Source organism: Lactuca sativa, chromosome 8, assembly GCF_002870075.4.
Source record: "Lactuca sativa cultivar Salinas chromosome 8, Lsat_Salinas_v11, whole genome shotgun sequence".
Lineage (NCBI taxonomy): Eukaryota > Viridiplantae > Streptophyta > Magnoliopsida > Asterales > Asteraceae > Lactuca > Lactuca sativa.
The window spans coordinates 224,298,619-224,325,976 of record NC_056630.2 but is presented as its reverse complement, the minus strand read 5'-3'; the positions used below and the strand labels follow the sequence as shown (position 1 = coordinate 224,325,976).

Sequence of the window (27,358 nt, the reverse complement as noted above, 5' to 3'; positions counted from 1 at the left end):
TAAATGCAAAAAATAGAAACATTCTTCGACTTATTTGTTTATTATAGCATTCTACTTTCTTGTCACGACACTTTACCATTCTAATTACGAAATTAGCACCCTTATATTTGGAAGATATTTTACAAAGTACAATGTTGTAATACGATAAGTTAAAGTGGAATGTTATAATAAACAAATAAGTTAAAAGTATATTATTATTATTCTAATCTAATCAAATATGTATTGATAAATGATGTTGAAAGATTAAATAAAATTTCCCTTAACACTTTGATCTATGAAAGAAAAAAAAAGGGCTAAATGCAAGATAATTAATCAAAATTAGTTACATTGGTACATATATGTTTGTAACTCATGATGTTTTTTTCTTGTTTAGGATTAGATAAATTATGTTTAAAATAGATTAAACAAAAATCCCCTCACACTTTACTATCTTCCTTCCAAGTAGTTCAAATTCATCATACATTTACACTATAATAATTAAACTTTATTCATGTCGTCATAAATTGATAGAAATAATTTTAAAATTTAAAGCAAGTGTAAAAGCATTGAACACTGAAATTAGTTATGAACTAAAAATTACTCTTTAGCTTCTCTTATCTTTGTTTAAGACATACAACCAAAATCAGAGTAGACACACAATCCATACCAGATATTCTTTTTGAGTTTTTGTAGTCTTTAGCATATAGGTTAACCCGCTTCTTTACACACTTAAAAACCAGCGAACAAATTTCAATCAACAATAAATAAAATTAAGCAAATATATGGATTAACATGCTATAACCGAGTTATATTTTCAAATTAGAATGTTATACTCCATTCCAAATTGATAGTCCACTTTTGACTTTTGAAGTCTTTTTTCTTTAATTTTAATCTTAAATATTTTTGTTTTTGTTAGATAATACTTGATTCAAAATATATGAATGAATTGTATTTTAAATGTTTTGTTATTGTTATAAGTTTTATCAAGTAATATATAACACAAATGAAAATGTTTAAGGTCAAAGTTGAAGAAAAAACACTTCAAAATCAAAAATAGACTATCAATTTGGTACGGAGGGAGTAATAAGGAGAAATAAAAAATAAGATGTTATAATAAACAAATCAATAGAAGTATGTTGTTACTTCTTGTATTTAACTCTAAAAACAAATTAGTAAACAAAGATAATTTAGAGATGTACTTAAAAATGGATACCTTTTGGAGCTTGTTATAGAAATAAATATTGAAAAAAAATACAAATTTCCTTTTATGTTTTCTGATGATGTCATTTGTTGAATATATCCTTCCAGAAAAGTTAAGAAAGTCATGCAGGCTGCTTGGACATATTTTTGACGGATATATATATGTAAAATACTTTTTTAAATTGTTAAAAGATGAAAAGATAAATTTACCGTATAAAAAAGTTCATGATAGTTGATGAAAGTTATGCTTGAGGAGTAGGACAAGTCATATCTCTACAAATTACTTCAACTAAATCATGGTCATCCCTGTCAACTCACAAGCCAAGGGTAAAATGGTAAATAAATGGAAATATGCATAGAATTGTAACAAAATAATATTATTAAGTGATAAATATCCAATTTATTAGAGGAGATTATGTGGTTTACCTTGAAGGGTAGCAGGCTATAACTTCTTGCATATCGAAAACAAAAATTACATCAAATACATTGAATGTATCAGATCATAAAATATTTATAAAAAAATAGATAAATGTATCAGTCATTGATAACTTCTATTTATGAATATATTTATGATCTTTTATTATTATTTTATACTATGTTTTTATATTATTTAGAACTAAAATATACTTAATACGCTTTGAAATATTCAATTACAGTTAAAATGGGGGCTGGAATGCAAAAGGAAGAAAATGAGCTGAAAAGATGCAAAAAGGATATTGTTGGCAGATTGACCCCTCTTTAGTGTTTCGGGTATATCTGATGACTCATAAGTCCAATTGGCGAAATAAAAAATGTTCTAAAAACTAAACGAAATTTCCTACGACTTATGTGATAGGGCCTTTTTGCTAATTTCTCATTTATCTTATCCAAAATTGGCCTTGAAGATGAAGCATAAAAGTTGGACGGAAATTCCCTCCAAGTTACTTATTCCCCAAGCATCACTTACCTTATTTTTATTTACTTAATCCCTAAGCCACCATTAGTTTCCTTATTCCAATCCAACTCTAATATTCGACAATAATTCTATCTCCCTTCAACTATAAATACCTCATATCATTCCACCATTTTCATCGTCTATGATATTCCGACTTCTAACCTATTTTAGTCGACAAGTAACTTCTGGTAAGCGGTTTTAAGGGTCTAGGAGGCAGCCGGAAGGCCGTTAAGCTGACGGGAGCGAAGATCTGTAGGATTAGAGAGCGGATTCGTGTCGTTTATCATGTGGTTTGTTATCGTGACCATGTTTAGCATTCCACAGTGATACTATTATGTTTTTACTTTATGATTTTAGTGTCAAAACCATTTGCTTCGAGTTTATGATTAGATGAAACCTTGATTATTGGATTAATTTCTATATTTTATTGTTTTATTCATGTTTAATTTATCTTGTTAAGCTTGTTAAAAGATCATCATGTGTTAATGACAATTATTTTCTGTTAATTATTAAGTATATCGAGTTGTATGAACATATGCTTGATTGCTTGCCTCTTATGATTTTGATACCATCAAGATTATATGCCTAGGAATAGTGAATATGAACGTATGGTTAACTACAAATTAAGTAAGTTAATGTGTGAGCATGTGTGATGACCAATCACACATGAGTTAATTAAATTAACAAATTTGATTAACTATTATTACAAGTCTTGCTTGATACGAACTGAACACTAGGAAACCTGTTAGTTTAATCAATTGATCACTATTTGAATTGACTTGTTTGCTAAAGGATTAGTAATAGTGAACATGAACCTAATCATTTTAGAAATTGTTGAACATGAATAAATAAATTTGTGTGTGCAATTATCTATGATTTTAAGATGTAATCTGTCTAAACCAAAGTACCTAAAGAGATTTATCTTCGTGTCAGTTTATCGAGATTTGCTATTTAGTTGTTCGTTTGAGATTTAATAAACCCTTTCTTTACTGCTTTTGTGTGTTTTGTGTAACTTATAATCAAACATTTTAAATTAATTCACTACCGTTCCTCTTGAGTTCGACACCCTTGCTTATCAAAGTTATACTATACTCGATCGGGTTCACTGCCTATAAGGTGTGGTTTAGATGCGATAAATTAGAAATTATAAATAAAAAAACTAGTGCATTAAAGATTCATATCAAGTTTTGGCACTGTTGTCGGGGAACGAGTTTCAATTAATTTAGTTTATTTGATTATTCGTTATTTGTTTTTAGTTTTATTTCTTTTTTATTTTTGTTGATATCATGTCACTTGTCGGGAAGGTTCTTGTTGTTATTTGCAGGAATTCGTGATCATACGCATTCCTTGGTTTTACTTTTTGCATGGGTTTCGAGATTGCAAGTGTTTAGGGAATTCTTGACTTGTTCAGTCTACTACTTTGGTGATTTGTCCAACTCAATCCACGAGGCGTAGTATAGCAAGGCATATCGAGGTGGTTAAGTGGAAGACCGAACTCTTGCTACTCTTGAGTAGTTGGGTCAACTCTTGTTCTACTTATTAGTTAATGGTGCAAAGAAAACAAAGGAACTAGTCTATCAGGTCTCGAAAGTTTTTGTTTTCACAAGCCGCTTCTTGCATGCAAGGGATTTAATCAACAATTGTAGCTTGATTTCGATGAAAACGAGTGATCGTGATATCCTTTTTAGTTATTTTGGTTTACTATTTTTTTTAGTTATTTTAGTGAGTTTTTACTTTTATTTTTAGTTTTAGTTTGTTTAAATTTTTGTTTTCCATGTTGATGCTCTTGATTTTTCAGATCTTTTCAAAATTTTTGCCCTTCAGATGCTTTCGTAAATTTCAACAGTTGGGGTCTAATGTTGATTTGTCATGCGAAAAAAGTCGTGAGAAAGTTTGAAGTTGACAATCAAGAATCACGACTTTAATAAGTGTGGGGTGTGTGTCGATATTGTGAGAGTATATTATTTAGAAGAGTGGCGTTTCTACCATATTTTGATTCCTATGGTATGGATGAGTTGTTCCCACACCATAGAGCTTTATTTCGACGCGAGGTAGAAGTATCATCCCGGCTGCCACGACATGGTTGACACTTTCCTATGTCGTGGGGGAGCTTTTCATCGCAAGAAGGAAGTTGTCATTCTAGATATCATGACGCGGTCGACACTTACCATGTAATGGCCATGTTGTTATTTGCGATATAGATTTTTCCTCACTAGACGACACGATGTGGTCGACACTTCCCACGTCGTGGTCACTATACATCGCATTAGTTTTCAATCTTTTGCACCACATTTAGAAGTCAACGTTCTTGATTTTATTTTTCGGCATATTCAAAAGCAGCAGCTCCAGTTTCCAGTCTTCCAGCAATTTATGAAGCAACTTTTAGTAGCCCCATTCGATCCCACCACTACTACCCCAGGGAGTATGTTCTAATTTTCTCTCTTTAATTTATGGTGTTTAATTGTTTTATCATGCAATGAGGACATTGCATCAAATAAGTGTGGGGTAGGGGGTCGAAAAAGGAATTTAAATTGGAAAATTAAAAAATGTTAGACTAGGAAAATTTAAAATTTTATAAACTTGAAATAATAGTTTAATTTAGGAAAATCTAGTGATAATTTAAATTTTTGCTAATATTCTATGGGATGATCCAATGAGAACCTAAATGTTTACTTGAGCCTACACATGTTATAGTGTATTTGTGGCTTTCCATTTCCTAGTGAAAAGTCATGAGATATGAAAGGTAATCTGTTAGTTTATATGGCATAATATGTTTTGCAGCCTAAACCTGAAATCCATCCAGGAGAGCTTATGTAGTCATTGCACTTAGACTAATACATTAACCAATAAAGGTTGAAGTTAGGCTCCTTGCTTAAGCATGTAGGATTTGAGTGGAGAAAAAGTGAGATATATGTAAAAAAAAAGAGAGAGAAATTACCAAAAAAGTGAAAGAATTTTTCCAGCTATCAATGTATGAAGATCAAAGATCAAAATTTCAGAAGAAATCCATAAAGTTGAAGATACAAAAAATCAAACAAAAAGGTGGTGAATTCAAAGAAAGCAAATATCAAATATTCGAAGAAGCGAAGAATTCAAAGAGCTCCATTGTGGTATCAAAGTTGTAATTTCTAGAATTTATGTATGCTTGGTTGTTTAGCCAAAAATACCTTGAGTTTAAGAGAGATTTCTGAGGATTGATTCGGAGGGTTGCAAAAATGAGTGTCGTATAAACTAAGGGGTGAAGGATCACAAGGATTATGAGTATTTAGGAGTGGGAAGTTTCTTAGGATTTATAGACACAAATCCATGCATTGCGGTCTTGGGATAATGGATGAGTTTAAAATGGATTATTCTATGTGATATTGGTGAGATAATAAAATCAGCTTTGCTTGAGGGCAAGCAAAAGGCTAGTATAGGGTAGTTTGATAACTTCTATTTTATGCATATATTTATGATGTTTTCTTATTATTTTATACTATCTTTTTATATTATTTAGAACTAAAATATACTTAATATGCTTTGAAATATTCAATTACAGGTAAAATGGGAGCTGGAATGCAAAAGGAAGAGAATGGAGCTGAAAAGATGCAAAAAGGATATTGCTGGCAGATTGACCCTTCTTCAATGTTTCGGATATATCTGATGACTCATAAGTCGAATTGGCAAGATTCAAAATGTTTTGAAAACTAGATGAAATTTCCTACGACTTATGTGAGAGGGCCTTTTTGCTAATTCCGCATTCATCTTATCCAAAATCGACCTTGAAGATGAAGCATAAAAGCTGGACCGAAATTTCCTCCAAGTTACTTATTCCCCAAACATCACTTACCTTATTCTTATTTTCTTAATCCCTAAGCCACCATTAGTTTCCTTATTCCAATCTAACTCTAATATTTCATATTAATTCCATCTCCCTTCAACTATAAATACCCCATATCATTCCACCATTTTCATTGTGACAACCCGAAAATTTATGCCTTGTAAAGTCAGTACAATCAACCTTAAGTCAGACTCGCTCCTGCTGTCTTTTAGCATTGTTTAGAGTCTTTTTGGGTGTTCTAAGCCTAGTACATTCAAGGAATGAGTGTTAGGAAGTACCTGCTAGAGTCACTGTACAACATTCAAGCCTTAAACACCACCAAAAAGAGTTCACAACCCTAACTCATGAGTTTACGGCCGTAAACTCAAAGTGGGCCGTAAACTCCCCCCCCCCCCCCCTTAAGTCTCATTCCCTTCACTTTTCTTTCATTCTTACACTTTCAATTCAAGAAACTTCCATTATCTCTCAAGTATCATCAAGCCTTTCATCCTAGATCTTCAAAAACATAAGTGTTCTTCCATCTTTGAGTTGTTATTCTTCTTAATCTAGTACACCCCTATGATTTCATCCACAAAATCATCTCTTTTGGTCAGATCTTCAAGGTCATCAACTTTCACCAAGAACACACATTTGTTCTTGATGCCCGAAAACTCCTCAAAGGCCCTTAAAAGTGTAAGTACTCCATCTATCATCTAGTTACACAAGTTAAACACTATATCAAAGTCTTGAAACAACAACCTTAGCATAAACATCAAGAGTTTACGGCCATGGAATCTCCCTTGGCCGTAAAACCATGTTTTGGTCACATGTTGGCCGCAAACCCTCCTCATATCCAAGCATTAGACCTTGAACCCCTAATGGATGATAGATAGGACATTAAAACACCATCTTGTGCATAATGTTCACGAGTTTACGGTCGTAAACTCTTTGCATTGGTCGTAAACGCATCCATCTTGGCCGTAAACACCTTAAAGCCTTCTAAAAGGTTATTTTTTCTTATCCTCTTGTGAGCCATAGTCCCACAAGCTTCCCTATCATTCAATCACCCTTTTGTGCACATTTTACCATGAGTTTACGGCTGTAAATTCCATGGTCGTAAACACCAATTGGTGGCCATAAACATCCCTTAGATGAATCACATGTGATTCTATCACTTAGTCCAAGTCCCTAAGGGTGTTTCCTATCATGTTAGTTACTTTAAACACTATATTCATGCCAATACATGCCATATATATCATTAGGACTCGTTGTGTCTCGGGAATTCATTCGTGGAACTTCTCATCCTTACCCACATACTCGATTGAATCACCCACATAAGGTGAGTTCATACCCCTATAATCAATCTTTTAAACTGTTTTAAATGCTTTTAGGGGGGGGGGGGGAATACAAGTTGAACACAATGATAATTGTGTAAATATTTGTTATAAACATCTTTGAAAAGATTACTTATGTCTTTTATAAGTGATCAAAACATTCCAAAAACTCTTTTTAATTTATGTTACTTTATAGTTTATAAAACTCCATTTTGAAAGTACAATCATAACTTAGTAGATAAATGACTCTTTTCAATAACAGTTCAAGTAAACATACTAGTAAACTATAATGGGTATAGTTTAGGAGTTCAGTTCATACTATATGCTAGAACATACTATAAAGAGAATCAGTGAGGTAGATATAATACACGAAAACATAGGGATCACAATATAAAGAGAAACAGGGAGGAAGATACAATACGCGATAACAGAAAGACCATACTAAGATACTATAACAGAAAGAGCATACTAAATGTTATAGCAAGAGAACAATACATGATCTAACTATACCAATAATCACTAACTCATTGTTCTAAACAAAAGGTGATAGTAAATTGGGTATACATGATCATATGAATTTAATGTGAATGTACACGGCCTTGCAATTTGTTTGCGGAGGTCGTGTTTGGTCCCCAGAATCTCTCGTAAGGAGAGCATATAGTATGGGTACTATCCATCACATTATGACCTTAATAAAACAAACATGTTTTAAGGTAATCAGTACGTCAAGATGTCAATTCAAAAGACAACTGTGTACTTACATTTTCCTATTACTTTCATATTGTGACAGTTCCACTTGAAAGTTAATGCAAACTATTTTCGAGTTAAGATTGTTAATAACTAGGGAAAACTTACATTTTACAAACGACAAACAGAACAATCTAGTCTAGTACATTCACTAGAAAGAGGGCCTATAATGCTAACTTTATGATTCCTTAGTGTATACATCAGGGATATATATTAATCGGATCCGATAGGTAGTAGGATGTGTGCTTTTCGCTTCATTTCTTGTTCCTTGTTTGGTTGTGGGCTTAGAGCAGATTCACCCAACCTATTATCTATCCGATCTTAGCTACATATATGTTTCGTATACACCAAGTAATCATAAGGGGTACCAGGTATGGGACAGGTCATAGTATACAAATTCAATACACCGTTTTCTAGTACAAAACTTACTTTTCAAATAGAACATTTGGTAGACAAAACTAGAAACTTACCAGTAAAGGGTTTAATCCATTTTATTAAGCTAGTATAAACTTAAAGGACCTTAGGTGGTTAACTCTATAATACCTTAGTTTATACATCAGGGTCATATATAATTAATACCCGATAGGTAGTTGGATGTGCTTTCCGCTTCATTTCCTGTTCCTTGTTTGGCTGTGGGCTTAGGGCAGATTCACACAATTAACTATCTATTCGATATTAGATTATATATAGCTAGTATAAACTAAGTGATTATAGAAGGAACCACTATGGTTAACATTTTTACTAAAAGAAATAAGGGTCTTCTTAAAGAATCTTTTCATCAAATATAAAGGAACTATTACAGTTAACTCCGTGAGTACCAAGTTAATACACCAGAGTTATATACAACGAAGATCTAACAAACGATGGGATGTGTGCCTTCCGCCTCATTTCCTGTTCCTTGTTTGGTTGTGGGCTTATGGTAGATACACACAACCGATTATTTGTTTACTCTGGCTTCTATATAACTTGTATCCATTTAGTATTCATAGAAAGGATTGTAGAGTCATTTTTACTTACTTTCATCAAAGTAGGAAATACAGGATTTTCTGTAGGAACAGACGAACTTTTTTAAACCGAACTTACATCTTATTACAACTTACTTACATCACTAAAATCTTATGAACTCACCAGCTTAAATGCTATTCTATGCTTTCAAAATAACTTGTATTCTCAGGAGACCAGTAGACAGATATGCGCATTGGGATTCAGAAGATGGAGCAGCATAGCTTCAAGACTTGTTTTGTTATTTACTTTGTATTCTATGTTATGTGAACCACATACTTTGTAAACACTTTCTTTCAAATGAAATGGTTGTTTATTACTTTGATTACTATGATGCATGTCTTGTGATACTAAACATGACGTCCTCCACCCCCGAATATTTTCGTCGTTCAGGTTTTGAGGTGTGACATTCATCATCTATGATATTCCGACTTCCAACCTATTTTATTCGACAAGTAACTTCTGGTAAGCCGTTTTGAGGGTCTAGAAGGCGGCCGGAAGGCCATTACGCTGAAAGGAGCGAAGATCTCAAGGATTAGAGAGCGGATTAGTTTCGGTAATCATGTGGTTTGTTATCGTGGCCATGTTTAGCATTCCACTATGATACTATTATGGTTTTACTTTCTGATTTTGGTGTCGAAACCATTTGCTTTGATTTTATGATTAGATGAAACCTTGATTATTGGATTAATGACTATATTTTATTGTTTTATTCATGTTTAATTTATCTTGTTAAGCTTGTTAAAAGATCCTCATTTGTTGATGAACATCTGATTGATTGCTTGCCTCTTATGATTTTGATGACCATCAAGATTATATGCCTAGGAATAGTGAACATGTACCTATGGTTAACTACAAAATAAGTAAGTTAATGTGTGATGACAAATCACACATGAGTTTATTAAATTAACAGATTTGATTAACTATTATTACAAGTCTTGCTTGATACGAACTGAACACTAGGAAACATATTAGTTTAATCAACTTATCACTGTTTGAATTGACTTGTTTGCTAAAGGATTAGTAATACTGAACATGAACCTAATCATTTTAGAAATTGGTGAACATGAATAAATAAATCTTTGTGTGCGATTATCTATGATTTTAAGATGTAATTTGTCTAAACCAAAGTACCTAAAGAGATTTGTCTTCCTGTCAGTTTATCGAGATTTGCTATTTAGTTGTTCGTTTGAGATTTAATAAACCCTTTCTTTACTGCTTTTGTGTGTTTTTTGTAACCTATAATCAAACATTTTAAATTAATTCACTACCATTCGCCTTGAGTTCGACAGCCTTGCTTATCAAAGCTATACTATACTCGATCGGTTTCACTGCCTGTAAGGTGTGGTTTAGATGCGATAAATTAGGAATTATAAATAAAAAACTAGTGCATTAAAGATTCACATCAGTCATCTAATATTTCTACAACAGGATTCTCGTAAGCTGATAGCTAAGGTGAAATGAAAAGAAATATATGATGTCAGATTTATATAAAAGGATTAAAAAGATATGGGTTATATGTTTTTGTCCTTTGATAATTCAAGATGTTTCTCACCTGAGTTATCAATTGATGTCCACATAAACAAGGGTGAAAAGGTCAGTTGATAATGAAAAGAGAATGAGACCGACTTACATCTCTATGCCTTGATTTTCTTGAAGGTGAGTTTTAAGGAGCATGTGACATATCAAAGAAAAATAAATCTTAGAATAATTGCATTTTTGATCCATGGGTATAATTGATTCTTTTCATTTTGGTCTTAAAAGTTTTACCTTGCAGATTGGGAGTATGCTCTAGCTAATCTTTGAGGCTTAACAAATCTTTTTCTTCAAAAGCGTCTGATGGAGGCTTGGCAAACTGAGCAACCATTCTTCCTACCTGTTTAATTAAAATTTCAAAATCATAGGTCAACCATATACACCAATGCCACTCCAGTCTATAAACCGAGTGATACTGGTCACTTTGTGTTTAAAGAAAATGATGATAGCTTTATTTTTGTCTACCAATTGTAAGTATGAAACTAAAGAAACCATAATCCAACTTGGAATTTGATAGAGAAATCATTTGTTTTCATTCCTTATCATTTCTCTCCCATCAATTTCAAATATGTTGTAATGAATTCAGATTTCATATTCTTTGTATAACTATAGAATATGGAATCATAATGAAACGATAAATTGGGTAAATTTTGAATGATAGAAAATGCAAAGGATTGAAGAAAGAATTTACCTTGATAACATGCATTTTACCATCGAACATCAACACAACACCCATTTGAAGTATCACGAATTTATTAGCTTGGTCCTCCCTGTATTTGTAATCCACTACATATTTCAATTTTGGCTATGATTTGTTATTGATTTCTTGCGATACAGCGGGAAATATATTTACAATTTTCCCTGGTTTTATGGGATCTTAGTTAAAAGAAATTGTTGACCGTTTTAAGGGTAGAATTGAAAGGAATCGAAAAATATGTAGAATTTTTAGCAGACATACCTAAAATTGAGGGCTGCTGTAACACCGTAATTTTTCAAACAATTTTTCACATTTTTAAAAGCATACTTTCATTCATAATATTATAAAAATCTCATTGTATCACATATCAATCCATAGAAACACAACCCAAGATCATAATGTATAAAAACTCCTCATGTGTGTACTGATCATGTCGTCGCCTTCCCGCGATTCTCACTGGTACCTGAAACACATAACACAACACTATAAGCATAAACTATTAGTGAGTTCCCCAAAATACCACATACAACACATATTAGCCACTCGAGGCTATCACTCTGTATGACCCTCTGGTCAAAGTGTCTTAGTGGGACCCTCCAGTCCCATAACTCTATGGACCCTCTGGTCCTAACTCTATGGACCATTTGGTCCTAACTCTGTAACTATGAATCACATATAGCACACAATCACATAGATATTACATCGTATAATAGCATACAACATACTCTGTCACACAACTCTAATTACCACTCTAGGTAAAGTATAGTGAGAAGACTCACCTCGGATAACTCGGTAAACCTCGAACTCTGAAATACTGCACTAGCCTCTGCCTAATCACATAAATAATTACTCTAATTAATACAACATCTAAAGGCTAGGCTAACCCCTCTCTATAAGTTCTCTAAGAAGGGTAAAAGACCATTCTACCCCTCTAATGGCTCATAAGTCCAAACATTGACTAAACCCTAAAAGTCAACAAAAGTCAACAGTCAAACTTTGACCAGACTCGTCGAGTGCACTCGTGTGACTCGGCGAGTACATGCGTGTCCTCTTCGCCCCTGATCCTCACTCGACTCGCTGAGTCAACCCTACACTCAACGGGTTATCACAGTTCGCGAATCGCGGGGCAACCCGACTCGACTCGTCAAGTCCGTTATGAACTTGACGAATTGCTCCCATGACAACACTCATCTGACCTCCTGAGGTCAGATCTGCTTCTCTAATCTATAGATCTGACTTCCCCATGACCAATAAACACGTAAAGGTCGAATCTTGGTACACATGCAAGGAACTCTAGACTTATTTTGGTGAAATCCCTTCTAACATGGCAACCTATGTCCCTTTCCTCCATAGAACCACAAAAAGCAAGGTGGTTCAAGCTCTTTGGACATCAAAAGGTCCGGATCCAAAGGTTATTACTCAATGGGACACTAAATCTCAACCAAACAAGCTATAAAAGATATATAAAACCCTAAATTCAATACTCTTAAGCAAAAACGGAGAAATAGGATCAAATAGCTACCTCAAAATAAAGATCCAAGCTGAAAACCCACTGAAATGAAGTCCTCTTGCCCCATTCTTGCTGGTAACCCTTCCTCCTTGGCTAAATCACACCAAAAACGAACAAAGAGACTCAAACTCTCTCACAACTCGCTCAAAATCGCTAGGGTATCTCTCTCTGGACTGGTAGCCGCAAATGAAGGCTATAAAGTACTTAAAATAGGGCTCAAGCCCGGGGATTTAGGGTTTCAGTCATCAGCACGGACTCGTCGAGTCCAACCTTACCGACTCGTCGAGTCCCTTCATTTATCCAATCAGCAATCGCGATCCGACTGGACGAGTCTAGGCATCAACTCGTCGAGTCCCTCTCTTAACTCCAAAAATAATTGATAAAATATAATACCTGGAATTCCGGATGTTACAGCTGCAATCTTGAAATTTGAATCAACAACGAAATGGTTTAACAACAACCATATGTTAATTGAAATCAAAGAGGTAAACCTAAATTTCAAACCTCAATGTCAGAGCTGGCATGGGAGAGACGTCGCCATAGCTTCACAACCTATACATTGCCTTGAATATCATAGAAGCCCTAGTCCACCGATTTTAGTTTTGGATAGATTATGTTTCTTATTTGAAAAACACAAATCATCGTGATTTCAAAACAAATTAAGAACTATTGAATTCAAAAAATCAGGGATCGGATAAAAGAAATAAGACAGAAAATGAGGAAGATAACTAAGACCGGAAGATATGCAGAGCACCGATTCAAATCCCCGAATTTTTTGGTTGTTAAATGTAGAATAAACAGGTGAAGATCACGTTTTGATTTTGCTGAGGGGCGAGTTAAATTGACCAAATGGGCAATTTCAGGAATTCACATAGAAAATTGATCGGGAAAATCGATTAGAGGAGGTTGGTTGATTGCCATGTGTCAGAATTGGTACTCTTTTATTAGGATAGAATATATATATATATATATATATATATATATATATATATATATATATATATATATATATATATATATATATATATATATATATATATATATATATATATATATAGGGTTAGGTTCATGTGAGACCACTATATTTTGTGAGACGGGGAGACGCGATCCTAGCCACTTATTTTGTAGATAAAAAACATTTTTAAAACGCAAAATAATTGAAAATTTTCGAATTTTTTTAAAAATTATTTTCGTCATTTTTTTATCCAAAAAAAATTACCGTTTTTTTGAAATATTTATGAAATATTCTAGTAGAATATTAGAATATTTTATATATCTAACAAATCTAATAGAATACTAGAATTTTATAATATTATAAAAATCACATTAGAATATTTACAGTATAATATTCTATAAGAATATTTCATATATATTTAAAAAACGGTAATTTTTATTTATTTATTTATTTATTTTTATTTTTTAGGTAAATAAAATGACGAAAATAATAATCAAAAAAAGAGTTTTCGAATTTTTTCTTTTATTTTTCAATTTAAATTTATTTTTTGATTGCATCTTACGGTCTCACAAAAAATTAATATGGTCTTAAATGAACCTATATATATATATATATATATATATATATATATATATATATATATATATATATATATATATATATGTTTAAATGTTTCTAGCAACTATTATGTGTCTAAATGCACCAATAAAAATTCAAGAAATAATAAATCGTTAAATAAATCATTAAAGGGTATTTTGGACATTTTGTACTTTTAATAAAGGAAATCATTTAATTGAAATCTTGCAATTAAGGAAATAAAGTAAATATATTTGACCTAGTCATGTGTATGGTCGAATACGTTTATCATCGGCATCAACATCATCATCATCACTACTGCCCACTTCCTCTCTTCGCCGACCTCCATCTTTTAATTTCTTCAATTCTTAAAAATTCGAAACACTCAGTTGGAGTGTTACTGTTACTGCAACAAGTATCAAGCACCACTGTCGTATATATAAACTTTTTTTTGATTCCTTTTTCATAATTGATCGACCATGAAGACTTAGTTAGAGTCATGTTCCTTTTTCTTTGTGTTTCACTGGTGGGAAAAACCACCACCGAGGGGTGGTGGTGGTGGTGGTGTTGTTGTCCATCGAAGACCACCAAGAACCACTTTTTCCTCTCCATTCTTACCGATCAGCAACAACTCAAACCACCTGCCATCTACAACAATCGCCACCACTTCCTTTTCACTGTTATTGGCGATTCTAGAGAGACCTCGAGGCAGCAGTCGCCTAGCATCGATTACATGTAAGCATCATCTAACCTATCAATTTTGCAAGATTATTGGTATTTCTAGTTTTTTTTTTCTTTCTTTCTTTGTGTAGCAATCCTTGCCCGCCAACTGTTCGCTGAAACAGCTGAAAGAAATTTTTTGTCCATTTCCATTTACTCTTCATCACTCTTTTACTTTAATTCAATTTTAGTATATATACATATAAATATAAAAAACAGTTTTTATACATTTTGAAGGTATACATTAAATATCTTAGTGCAGTTGTTGACCCCCTTCCAGCAAAAATAATTATGTGAAGAACCTAATGGAAAAAATGCAGGGCAAGTGGTGGCGAGGACACGGTCTAGTATGTAATAATTTTTTGTCCATTTCCATTTCCAGTACAATTGTTGTTTCTTTTAATGACTTATTCATTTTTTCTAACCCTCCATTACAATTGAAGTTTTTTTTATGCAGCCTTGTTATTCATTGTTCAGGCTTGCATGAAAAAAACAACAACATTCTTTTATGTATTTTGTCAGAATGTATTCTGCCAGAAACTGTCCAAGAGGAAAGTTGATGAGAACTTGCATTTACTGCATACCATCATTTTTGGAAAACGAACAAAGGTGAAAATCAAAAAATTAAGAAATCTTTTTATTTTTTTTTCAAATATAAAAGCTAAGTTTTTGTGGCTTCTGAATATTATGCAACAAGTATATTATTCTGTTAGAATACTCAACAAAGAATGTTAAAAATATTATGCAACAAATATATTATTTTGTTAGAATATTCAACAAAGAATGTTATTTTTTTTAGTCGCCTTTTGTGTTAACATGATCTTTTCATGTATTTATATTTCAAATGTTTTTTTTCGTTGGATATATTCTTGATAATACAAATTCTTTAAGCATATTCAAAACCATTCTATAAGAATATTTTATTCTATAAGAATATTATTGTTGTATTTTGATAGAATTGTAGTTAATTATTTATATGTTTAGTGTGCAGTTGTTAAAAGTGTATCACTACAAAATTCGTGGCAATGAATTTGTGATAGAAATGGCTTGAAGTTGATACAAGTGTATCACTACAAAATTTTTAGCAATGAATTTGTGATAAAAATGGTTTTAAGAATGGCTTGAATACCTGATGGGAAAGGCTTGAAGGATGAATTAAAGAATGATCACATTCAGTGTTTAAAAATGTTGTTATTTTTTAAGCATTACAATAGTTATTCTTTCAGAATGTTATTATTCAATGAATCAAAATCATACAATGTAATTATTAGGTATATTATTAGTACAAGAATCGATTTTGTGTATTCTTTCAGAATGTATTTACTAGTTTATGGTTGACATTCTGTCATTCTGACAAAATAAAATCGAAAAATATATTTATTAGTTTATGGTTTGCATTTTATCATTCTAACAGAATAAAATCGAATTTTTAAATTTGAATTAAGTTAAAATACATATTTTTAAATATAAAAGAATTAATTATCCCTAAAAATCAGAAAATTTCCTTTTTTAACATAAATTAATTGACTAAAATGCCCTTATGCTGAAATTTATGTGATTATATGGTACATGTTATCCTATTCTAATATCATAGACCACAGATCATGACATTTGATTCTATTCCATCCGGTGGTCCAGATCTGTATATTCTAACACACAATAGTTAGTAAAACAAGATAACCTAAGCATATATATATATATATATATATATATATATATATATATATATATATATATATATATATATATATATATATATATATATCATAACAAGGTCAAGTCACGAATCCTTTTAACAACAGTTTAAAAATTGTTTTAAAAAAAACATCAACAATGGAAAACTTTTAGAATTTTTTTCAGTAGATTTTTAAAACCAAAAACTCTTGCAAAATAAAAGCTGTAGTAGATTCAAGCTGTTTTCATTTGTTTTTCGAGTTTATTTATGTGTTTTATATCTTATTTATAATTAACAATCTTATTAATTAACAAGCTGTTTTAATTTGTTTTTTCAGTTTATTTATGTGTTTTATATCTTTTTAATCAATTGTAATTAAACAATAAATATAAACAAAATATTGAAATCAGATTAAAAAAGCAATTGTAAAAAAATATAGAGTTTTTTATTTTTAAGTTTTTTAATTAAAAAGTTTACTAAACAACTTTTCCAAGAGCTTATCTCCAAGTGATAAGCATACAAATACTTGTTATTTTGCCGAATCGTTACATTCACTTTTATCTAACAAAAAGCTTCTATTAAATAATATATGCTGCATATTAACATTTTTTTTAATTTTATTTTAAAATTAGTTAACTTATTATTATCTATATTAAATCTTTTACTAGATCTTTTCGTACCAGTGACGGAGACAGACTATTTTAATAGAGGTGTCCTTCGTACTTCAAGCGGATGCACCTAATAAAAAAATAAAAAAAAAAAAAATATATATATATATATATATATATATATATATATATATATATATATATATATATATATATATATATATATATATATATATATATATATATATATACCCTGTGCCGGAAATTAAACAGTAGCCCAAATGTCCCACTAAAGTCATTACAACTTATACTTTCAGTAACATGTATTATAACTTTGTTGAATATTTTTCTTTCTAAAACTATAAAAATGAATAAAATATTTTACATAGATAATTATAAAAATACAAAAACACGATTTAATAGTATTTAACTACAATGTTTTATACTCTTTACTATTTTTCTAATTTGAATGTTTCTTTTGAACGGCGGGATTTTTTTTTTAATTTTTAATTACTTAAAACTATAAAATATTTTTTATAAAATATATTTATTTTTTGATTATTAAATAAACTTTATTTACTAATATAAAATTCTAACATTTAGGTATAAGTATTATATAAGTAAAATATTATTAAATTAAAACAAAAAAAATGTCAATTTACTTTAAAAAAATAGAGAATAATAAATGTTTTGATTGATCTTTAAAAAATATGTTATTAGTCAATGATATTTTGTAAGTTTATTAAAATAATACAAAACATTAAAGAAAAAAAATACTATTTATCCAACGATGTCGATACTCCAATACATTTTAATAAAAACAAAACATGCGTCTCAAATCTCAATACCAGTGGGGTAACTCCCAATTTATTAATAACGATCTAGTATTTGTTTGTTGAATACATATTTTAGTTGGTATAAAATTTTTACATGATTATTTGTTTGGAATTTTAAATTATATTATTATATTTTAAACTAGTTATGAAATTCATGTATTATATGAGTTAAATTTAAAAAAAATATATAAAAGAGAACTTTGAATATATATATATATATATATATATATATATATATATATATATATATATATATATATATATATATATATATATATATATATATATATATAAGAAAATAAGAACAATAATGAACTATTATAATGAAAATGTTTTTTATCTCTAAATTTAAACAAATAAATTAAATAAAGAAAAGAAATTAATTATCTTTAATTTTAGGAATTTTGAAATTAAAAAATAAGTTTATTAATGAAAATCAATATCCATTTATTACTACATTTATTGCAATTTTTATATTAAAATATTATATGGAATTTAATAAAATATAAACTCATAAAATGACATGTGAAAAAAAAAATTAATTGAGAATAATTACAAAATGACATTTGATAAATTAAATTAAAGTGCGACAAACAGCAAAAATGCTTTCATTTATTAGAGAGGATTTGTTCAATCCTCCGATTTGCGTTTTTTTTATTGTTATCGCACTCCCCACTTATTTTTGAGTCATCACTCGATCCAACTTATATATATATATATATATATATATATATATATATATATATATATATATATATATATATATATATATATATATATGATATAACCTCTAGTTCCCTATTATTTGACTGATAACTAATTTGACAGGTTTTATCATCTCTCCGGTGGTTTTGTGTGTGGAGGGGGGGGGGGGGGGGGGGGGGGGGGGGGAATTCGAACAACCCATTTGTTCGACCTACTTTTATGTGTGGCTATTCCTATAGAAATGGATCAAGAATATTTAAAAAGGTGCGTTAACAATTTAATTAGAGAAAATAGACAATCAGACAAATAAGTTCAACAATTGAATTACACGATTGATTATATACGTTTGATCGTCATCTTTTGACCTTTTGTGAGTGTGTATCTCAAAGTACAGTCACCATCGCCTCAATTCCTCCAATATAGGGACATGGGTGGGGTTTTCACTTCTTTTAGCATTAGTTGTAGAGAAGAGAGTGTATGCAAGCAAAAATTGCCAACAATCTCAAAACTAAGACCATCACCCTTGGTGTAACAATGGGTGACAAGAGTAACACCACTACCTAACATCTTAAACTACACATTACCTTGAGCCCCTTCACAACTCCAAAATCACAAATCGCTCCAAGATGCTACATCATCATGTAGAACATTACCTTGGTCGACAACAATTTTCTTGCCAATATTAATCCAAATGTAACAGTTGGATTAATATCCTCGTACTTGAAGATAAAACATACTTTATAGACAATTTAAAGAAGAAATAAAATAAAATTATTGTTCCTATAGAAACATACCTAAGATATCGTTAGTGTAATAAACAAGATCGAAGATCTACCATCGAAGGCCCATGTGATTCCTTGAATACCCATTATACCATGTTTGGTTGGAGACTTAACCACACCCATTACGGTCAACATCTAAATCATTAGGGACAAGAAGTGCAATATTAGCATTATAAAATGACCATGACGAAAACTCTAGCTTTACAAAGGACGTTAGTGGTGTTGGATATTAAAATGTTTGACAAATGAACTTTTTATTTTGACCTAGTAATTTTAAGGTTTTTTCAAAATTTAAACCCTAGGACTATAAATAGTTTAGGTCATTTTTATTTTAGTTGGTGCCTACTTTTTCTATTCAGATTTTTGTTTTTCATATAAACAGAGAAAGTGAGAGTTTATTTTTGTTCATGTGAGGTTTCTCCATTGTAATAAGATCTGATGATCATATGAATGCATAAATATTTCACTGATTCCTTGTTTATTTGAGATTGATTCATCTATTATTCTTAATTTCCGCATTGCCATCTCATATTGTGTGAATCTAGGTTTCTACAATTGGTATCAGAGTTTGATCTTGAAGAATAATCTATTCTTTCAAGTTTTAAAGATCAAAGGTGACATATTTTCATATTTGAATCATTCTCATGAATTTCGTGTAAGTTTTCTAGTTATTATGTGATCTATACTCGAAAATTGCTACATCTATGTTAGATCTGAACGACTTGCAAAGAAGCATTCTAGATATGAATGGTTTTTGAATCATTTTTTCTAGATTTGTATTTTCTCACATCAGATCTACACCCATTATCTTTGATATTCGTTTTTACTAAAGATTCTTGTTCAGATCTGAGTTTTATCATGATTTCGATATGTAGTCATCTACATCTTTTTCAAGAGACATGGTATCCTAAAATATCTACTCTTTTCCCTGAAGGTATAGTTTGTAGTGCTCTAGATTTTTATGGAGAAATGATCCTAAGATGGATTAATTATGATACAAATGTATCACATGATGGAATTAGCATCCTATACATATTGACTAGTTGTTGATGTCTAATCTAAGTGAAATCAAATATACAGAAGAAAAAGAGAAAAAAGAAGTTGTTAATGTTGCTCTAGCTTCAGAAGAAAATCCCCAAGAAAAAGTTGTTGAAGAATCTAATGGTGAAAATATAAGGAATATGCTGTATAAGATCCTTGTTTTCTGAATGTTCAAGAAGTTTTTCGTGAAACAAGAGAAGATATTGTTAGGGTTATTCACATTGGTGATGCAACAAAGAGAATGCCTCCTGGTATTTCATCCAGATCAAGTAATTCTTTTGATGGGATGAGAGCCTACAAAAAACTAGTGATTAGTGAAGAGAAAGTATACCAAAATTGAAAATCATAGGTACCTATGAGACGTGAGAACAACTTCAAAAATCCATATGTGTCTTAATGGACAGGAAATTCATTCTATAAGGCAAGATATAAGAAGTTGAAGAAAAAGGGAAAACCTAAGAAAATTTAGGTTCCAAAGAATAGATCCCCTGAATCTAAAACAAAGACAAGCACAAAAGTTAGAAGAATGTGTGATAAAAAGTTTACTGACAGACGATATCTTAAAAAGAATGTGTTATCTCAATTTTGGTTAAATGATTTGATGAAGTTTCTGAGCTTGATGAATAGATGTTACAAGACTCTATTGATTCAGACTGTGTTTAATGATGACATTGTTTGGAGTAATCACTTTGGAGAAAAGAAGAGTCTTTCTAAAGATCAGAAGTGGTCCATAACAAAATCTCCCACTTTCAAGCAAGTGTTTGTTTCCAAAATGGCTTGTTAAATTATGAAGAATAGTGAGATATAAATCTACAATGATATATTCAATGCTCTCTCATGAAAGGTACACTTATTAAATTATGGAATACAATATAGGGGAAATATTGGACATTATCACACTATATAAGTTGTTGGATGGATATCAAGTGAATGTTTAGTCAAAGTATGGTAAAGAAAAAAAAATCCAACTTGATGGGTTTATGAAAAAGATTAATTTTTTCTTGTGATTAATGAAGCACGTGTCAAGTATCTTGGTCTATATATTTTTATTCATACAAAATGGAGGTTATATGGTAGTAAATCCTATGCTTTTAGCAAGAGATTCAAAGGGCAATTGATGAATACTTAATGCACTAGAGATTGTAACAGCTACAAAGATAAATGATGTGTTCATTGAATATTAAAGGTGAAATTAATGCCTCCATAGTCTTGCCTTGAAAGTATGGGGGATGTATGTCTTTTACTATGTTCAGGTGAATTGGAAAGTCATACAAAAAATTTGAAAATCTATATATACTTATAGAAGGCATTTCTACTTGCATCATATGAAATTGAAACCTTCATAACTTTTTAATGTCTTTCTACAAATTATTACAAATTCGTTAATAATGTTAAATTAATGCAAAAACTAAATTCTAATCATAAATTAACTAAACTGTAATTTTGAAATATTATAATTTACTTCTATTTATTAAACTATGACTGTAACATCCCAAAATTCATGACCAAAAATTTCATTTTAAAACATTAATAAAATCATAAGTATCAAATCATTTCATCCATAAACAAAGGTTTATATATCAAATCAGAGTATCATCTCAAAACATGTTCTTTTTATCAGAGTAAAACATCCCAGGCTAAAACTTCTTGGTGTGTGTCATGCGATCATCCGTGCCCTTCCCTCCACTACCGGAAGTACCTGAAACCAAAACTGAAAACCAGAAGCACGAAGCTTAATGAGTATCCCAACCTACCACATATGCATAACCACATACTGGTCCCCTCCCCTGCATCGTGTCTTGCCCGGCATCGGGCCCCGCTCGACATCAGGCCCCGCCTGGCATCAAGCCTCGCTCGGTATACATACATGTCTCTTTTAGGCCTCGGCTGTCTCTGGGCCTTGCCCGCTATACACATACCTACAATCAAATAACATACTAGTGCATACTTAAACATATCCTAACCGGACTCCTGAACTAAGGCCTCGCCAATATTGGGCCCCGCCCTTGGTTTTCTACTGAGAAGTCGTGGAACCCCGTCCATACTCCTACTAACAGTGAGATACGGGCCCCCACCCACACTCACTTCCTTCCTAGCACGGGCCTCACCCCTACTATGCTAATATTGAGATATGGAACCCCATCTATACTCAGCTAGTGATGAGATATGGGACCTCGCCCACACTCACCTCCCTACCCGACACATACATGTATCACAGAGACAACAAGTATAATCTAACATACAACATATGAACCTTCCTCGGGATTCCCTGACATCGGAATCATGGTCCGAAAACATATTTTCATCTAACATACTTTGGGCTTGCCCCGACATCGGACCCCCGGTCCGGAACCTGTCATACCTATACATTCAAGAATCATAAAGACCTCTAGCATTCTAACATTCATCGAGCCTCGCCCGACATCAGTTCGTAACCCAGAACATATACAATAAGTGCCTAGGGCTAACCCCAAGGTCTTCCTATGGTACATAAATATAATGGGCCGATAATGTGGCCGTAGACCCATGCACACAGTGAGGAGACTCACCTCGTACTCCTGAAGACTAGTTGAACACTTCTGACTGTTAACCGGTAACTCCTAAATTGCTGATCCTGCGGCTCCCTGAACTATCAATACCCAAAATAACACTTAGACCACAAAACCCTCAAAAGTCAAACTAGGTCAACCTTGATCAAGGTCAACAGTCAAAATCAACGCTCCAAGTTGACTCAACTCGTCGAGTTGACCCACCAACTCGTCGAGTCCCACAATCCACATGTAATTCTGGACTTCGAAGTCCAGAATTATGGGACTCGACGAGTTGACTCAACTCGGGAGTTCCTTGAGCTCGTCGAGTTCACCTTTAAACAAATCGAGACCCTTCTACAAATAACTCGCTGAGTGCACCTTGAACTCATCGAGCCCATCTTCATAAATTTGGGATATTGCCTTGGACTCGCCGAGTTCATCCTTGAACTCGTCGAGTACGATGATCTTTAAGTCCATAATGAACCCAACTGGTTGAGTCCTCTACCAATTCAACACACACCTGCTATCAGAAAGGGTTTTGGGCAAGAAAATGGCCTGACTCGTTGAGTCCTAAGAGCAAATCATCGAGTCCTCCGAATTCCAATTCTATTTACACGATTGCAATCAGGCACAAAGCATCCAGGACCCAGATCCAACCTTTTAGGGTCGAAATAACACGCAAAGCGTCTGCCTTTACATCCATGCATGGCCCTTTTTGCTCAAAAGGCCTTAACAACCTCGTTAACCTTGCATGGGGAGTTCTAATGGCATAAAGCTTGCACCTTTATGCATTAACCACCCTAAATACTTCCATATCTAAAAGAGTCTTGCTTGGGGACGTCCAAATCCCAAAAGCAACCATTCTTGGACCAAAATCTTCATAAAAGAGGAAAAGTATAGATCTAATGAACCAATGATCAAGTTAGAGACTTGATTACCAGAAAATGAGGAGATTAAGAAGCTACTTCTGGATCCACAAGCCTTTCCTTGAGCCTTTAAGTTTCCTCTTCTTCTTCTTGACTTCAAGAACACAAAATACTATAAAAAATGGCTCATAAGCATTAGGGTTTCGAGATCTGTGGGTCCTAGTCATGGAGGCTGGCGATGAGACCAAGAGAAGGGGAATAAGATCCTTAAATAGGGTACCAAGTCCCGAATTTAGTGTTTTCCCAACCCAGACCAACGCACCGAGTCGGTCCCCCAACTCGTCGAGTAGGTCACTTACCCAAATCGTCCTCCTACTCGTTGAGTCATCCCACCTACTCGACGAGTCTCTTCCTGACTTTGAGGTTTTCCTTTCCTTTCTTGGTCTTCGGCTCACAACCCTGCAACCTTTCACGGCATTCCTAATCATCTCATACCTTGCGTGCTCGGTCTAATCCTTGAGAATATCATCCTGAGAACAATCCACTCACTATAACCTTTAGGTACAATACTCTTACTCAACCGGTAATCCTTCTGGTACTTCCCGATCACTTACAATTGACATCCAAGGGGTTCACCCCTTTACCCTGCGTTGTCACTGGCCTTCCCAAGGCAACTCGCCATAAGCAACAAACCTTTCCTATCTCCATCAAGATCAAACATTCTGCTGAAACTTCAATCTCGGCCACTCCCAGTCTGGCCATCACACCAATACTCATTGAATAATTTCACTTACTATGCTCCAAGCTAAAAACCCCACACGACGTGTGAATCAGATAATCCTTCGAGTAAAAGATTACTCTTTACAACTGTTAAGACTCAGACGATAGCTATGCAACAGAGTCAAATATATCACTATGTGAATATCTAATTCCGCTATGAGTGACTTAGCATCTCCTGATCAGCTCAGCGCTCTACGCACTAATTCCCCTATCACCACTCTTGCCTGAAATCCTGCTGACTCTCATCCCCCTTCCAGATGAACCGAGACCACCTTGGTCCCAGCCGAATTGCCATTTCCCGAAATACCGGTCCCTTACTGTGACTGAATGTAAGAACAATCCCTCAGTCGCTCTTAGCGACTTCTAAAGATACTACTGTTGGATATAGTGTCTAAGTCGATAACTATAATTGGTATGTACTTGACTCGACCCAACATGATCCATTTGGGTTGCACTTCACCCGAACAATTTATGGATAATCTTTTGAGAATAGTATAAGTTATGATTTATTAATATATTATAAGTTCTAATATATTAATATAAAATCATATTTTTTAATTAGTGTTGATCTATAATTAATTTAGAGATCAAAAGTATGACTAATTCAATATGGGCTCTTGTATTTATATAGTGTGGGCTAATGCTTATTTGGAACGGGCTAGGCTTGCATGGAAAGTTCATGGATACTCCATGGAGCTTTAACCCATGGATCTCATGGAAATGAAAAGACATGGGTATTAGGGTTTACATGGATGTAACCCTAATCGACCAAACTATATAAAGGGGGCTTTAGTTCTTGAAATCACACTAGTTGTGGTGAGTATACTAAGAGGGCCGATTTCAAGAAAGGTTGTGACTATTCTCTCAAGTTTCCAAGTTTGTGGTGATTTGTGACTTCCATTTGTGGCATCCACATTATTGGTGCTAGGCTCTCAAACTCCAAGCAATCAACTACAACTACAAGGTAAGTAATTCTACTAGCTTTATTTGATTCAAGTACCCCATGCCATGCTAGTTAGGATAAGAACCTTGGAAAAATAATTATTTGCATGTATCTTAGTCAAACATAGATCCAAGGTTTCTAGGGTTGCATGTACACCATAGGAGTGTTAGAATGCTCAAAACCCATCAGTGGCATCAGAGCCTAGGCTTGTGTACTTGATACCTGATGCAAAGTACTTGAAAATCGAATTTTTTGTTCACTGCGCATATGGACTTGCCGATTCCATGGGGGGACTCGACGAGTCCATGAAGAAATGCATGCTACTCGTCGAGTCTGTTCATGCACTCGACGAGTAGAGGCTGCAGTGTCCAGATTTTCGAGTTTTGCTGCTGGAAATGGACTAGAAACATTACCCTAAACTGTTTTGGTGTTATAAAACTTGTTTTAGATGGTGTAATATTTATGCTAATCCATTTACAATGGCTATTATAAAAAATTACAAGTTTTATATAAGTTATTTATGATTCTTGAAATTATTGATAATCATGTTCTTGAACTTATGAGATTAGATAATCATAGGAATTGTTTGTAACCTCCTTGGTAGTTTAATTCTTGATCATTATGTGTTTTAATGGAGTCCAAAACATGTCCTCAAGTTATGGAAAACCAAAGGTCACACTTTAATTAAAATCCATTATAAGAACACATGAGTTATAAAAATGAAGAGTCTTCATTTTAATACTCAATTAACTAATAAGTTATGAGAAATCTAAAATTTTGAAAGTTTACAAAATTTTCCCTCAAGTTTTGGAACAAGTAAAGTCATATTAAAACTTTAGTTCCAAACCTTAGAATTTTAATTATTAAAATTCAACCCTTATACTTTCTAATATTATAAGTTAATAATATATATATATATATATATATATATATATATATATATATATATATATATATATCATGGTTGCAGAAATCGGGATTAATCGACGATTAATCGTGGATTAATCGCTTGGCGTTCTCCAACCGTCGAGGATTAGGGCATTAATCGGAATGTAGGATTAATCGGGTTTGGCGGGATTAATCGGTCAACAAAAGTAAAAAAAAATCGAAAAAAGTCAAACAATGTAAAAAAAATGTCAAAAAAGGTAAAAAAAGTAAAAAAAAAAAAGGTTAAAAAAATTTTAAAATTTTCAAAAAACCAACTTTCTTTTTTTACTCCAAAATTTTCAAAGATTATACCAAAATGTTCATATTTTCGTATTTCCAAATTTCCAAATTACAATTTTTCTTATTTTCTAATTTTGAAGTACTTGTTTTTCTTAAGATATATTAATATTTAATTAATTTTAATATTTTATTAATAATATATGGTCCGCGATTAATCCTCGATTAATCCCCGCCAAGACCGATTAATCCCTTAACACCAGTCGACCGTCGAGCTACCGTCAAATGATTTTTACATTATATATATATATATATATATATATATATATATATATATATATATATATATATATATATATAAGAACAAAGTCGTCTTACCATTAGTAGGCCTCATTGATGAAGCCGGTCTATTAGGGGGGGGGGGGTATAAGGTTGTTG

General features: G+C 32.4%; 1 pseudogene; it reads right to left on the bottom strand.

The window, feature by feature from the left end:
• Nucleotides 1-10,790: 10,790 nt before the first annotated feature.
• LOC111906223 (aquaporin PIP1-2-like) lies at nt 10,791-20,455 on the bottom strand (annotated as a pseudogene).
• Between the last annotated feature and the right edge of the window lie 6,903 nt (nt 20,456-27,358).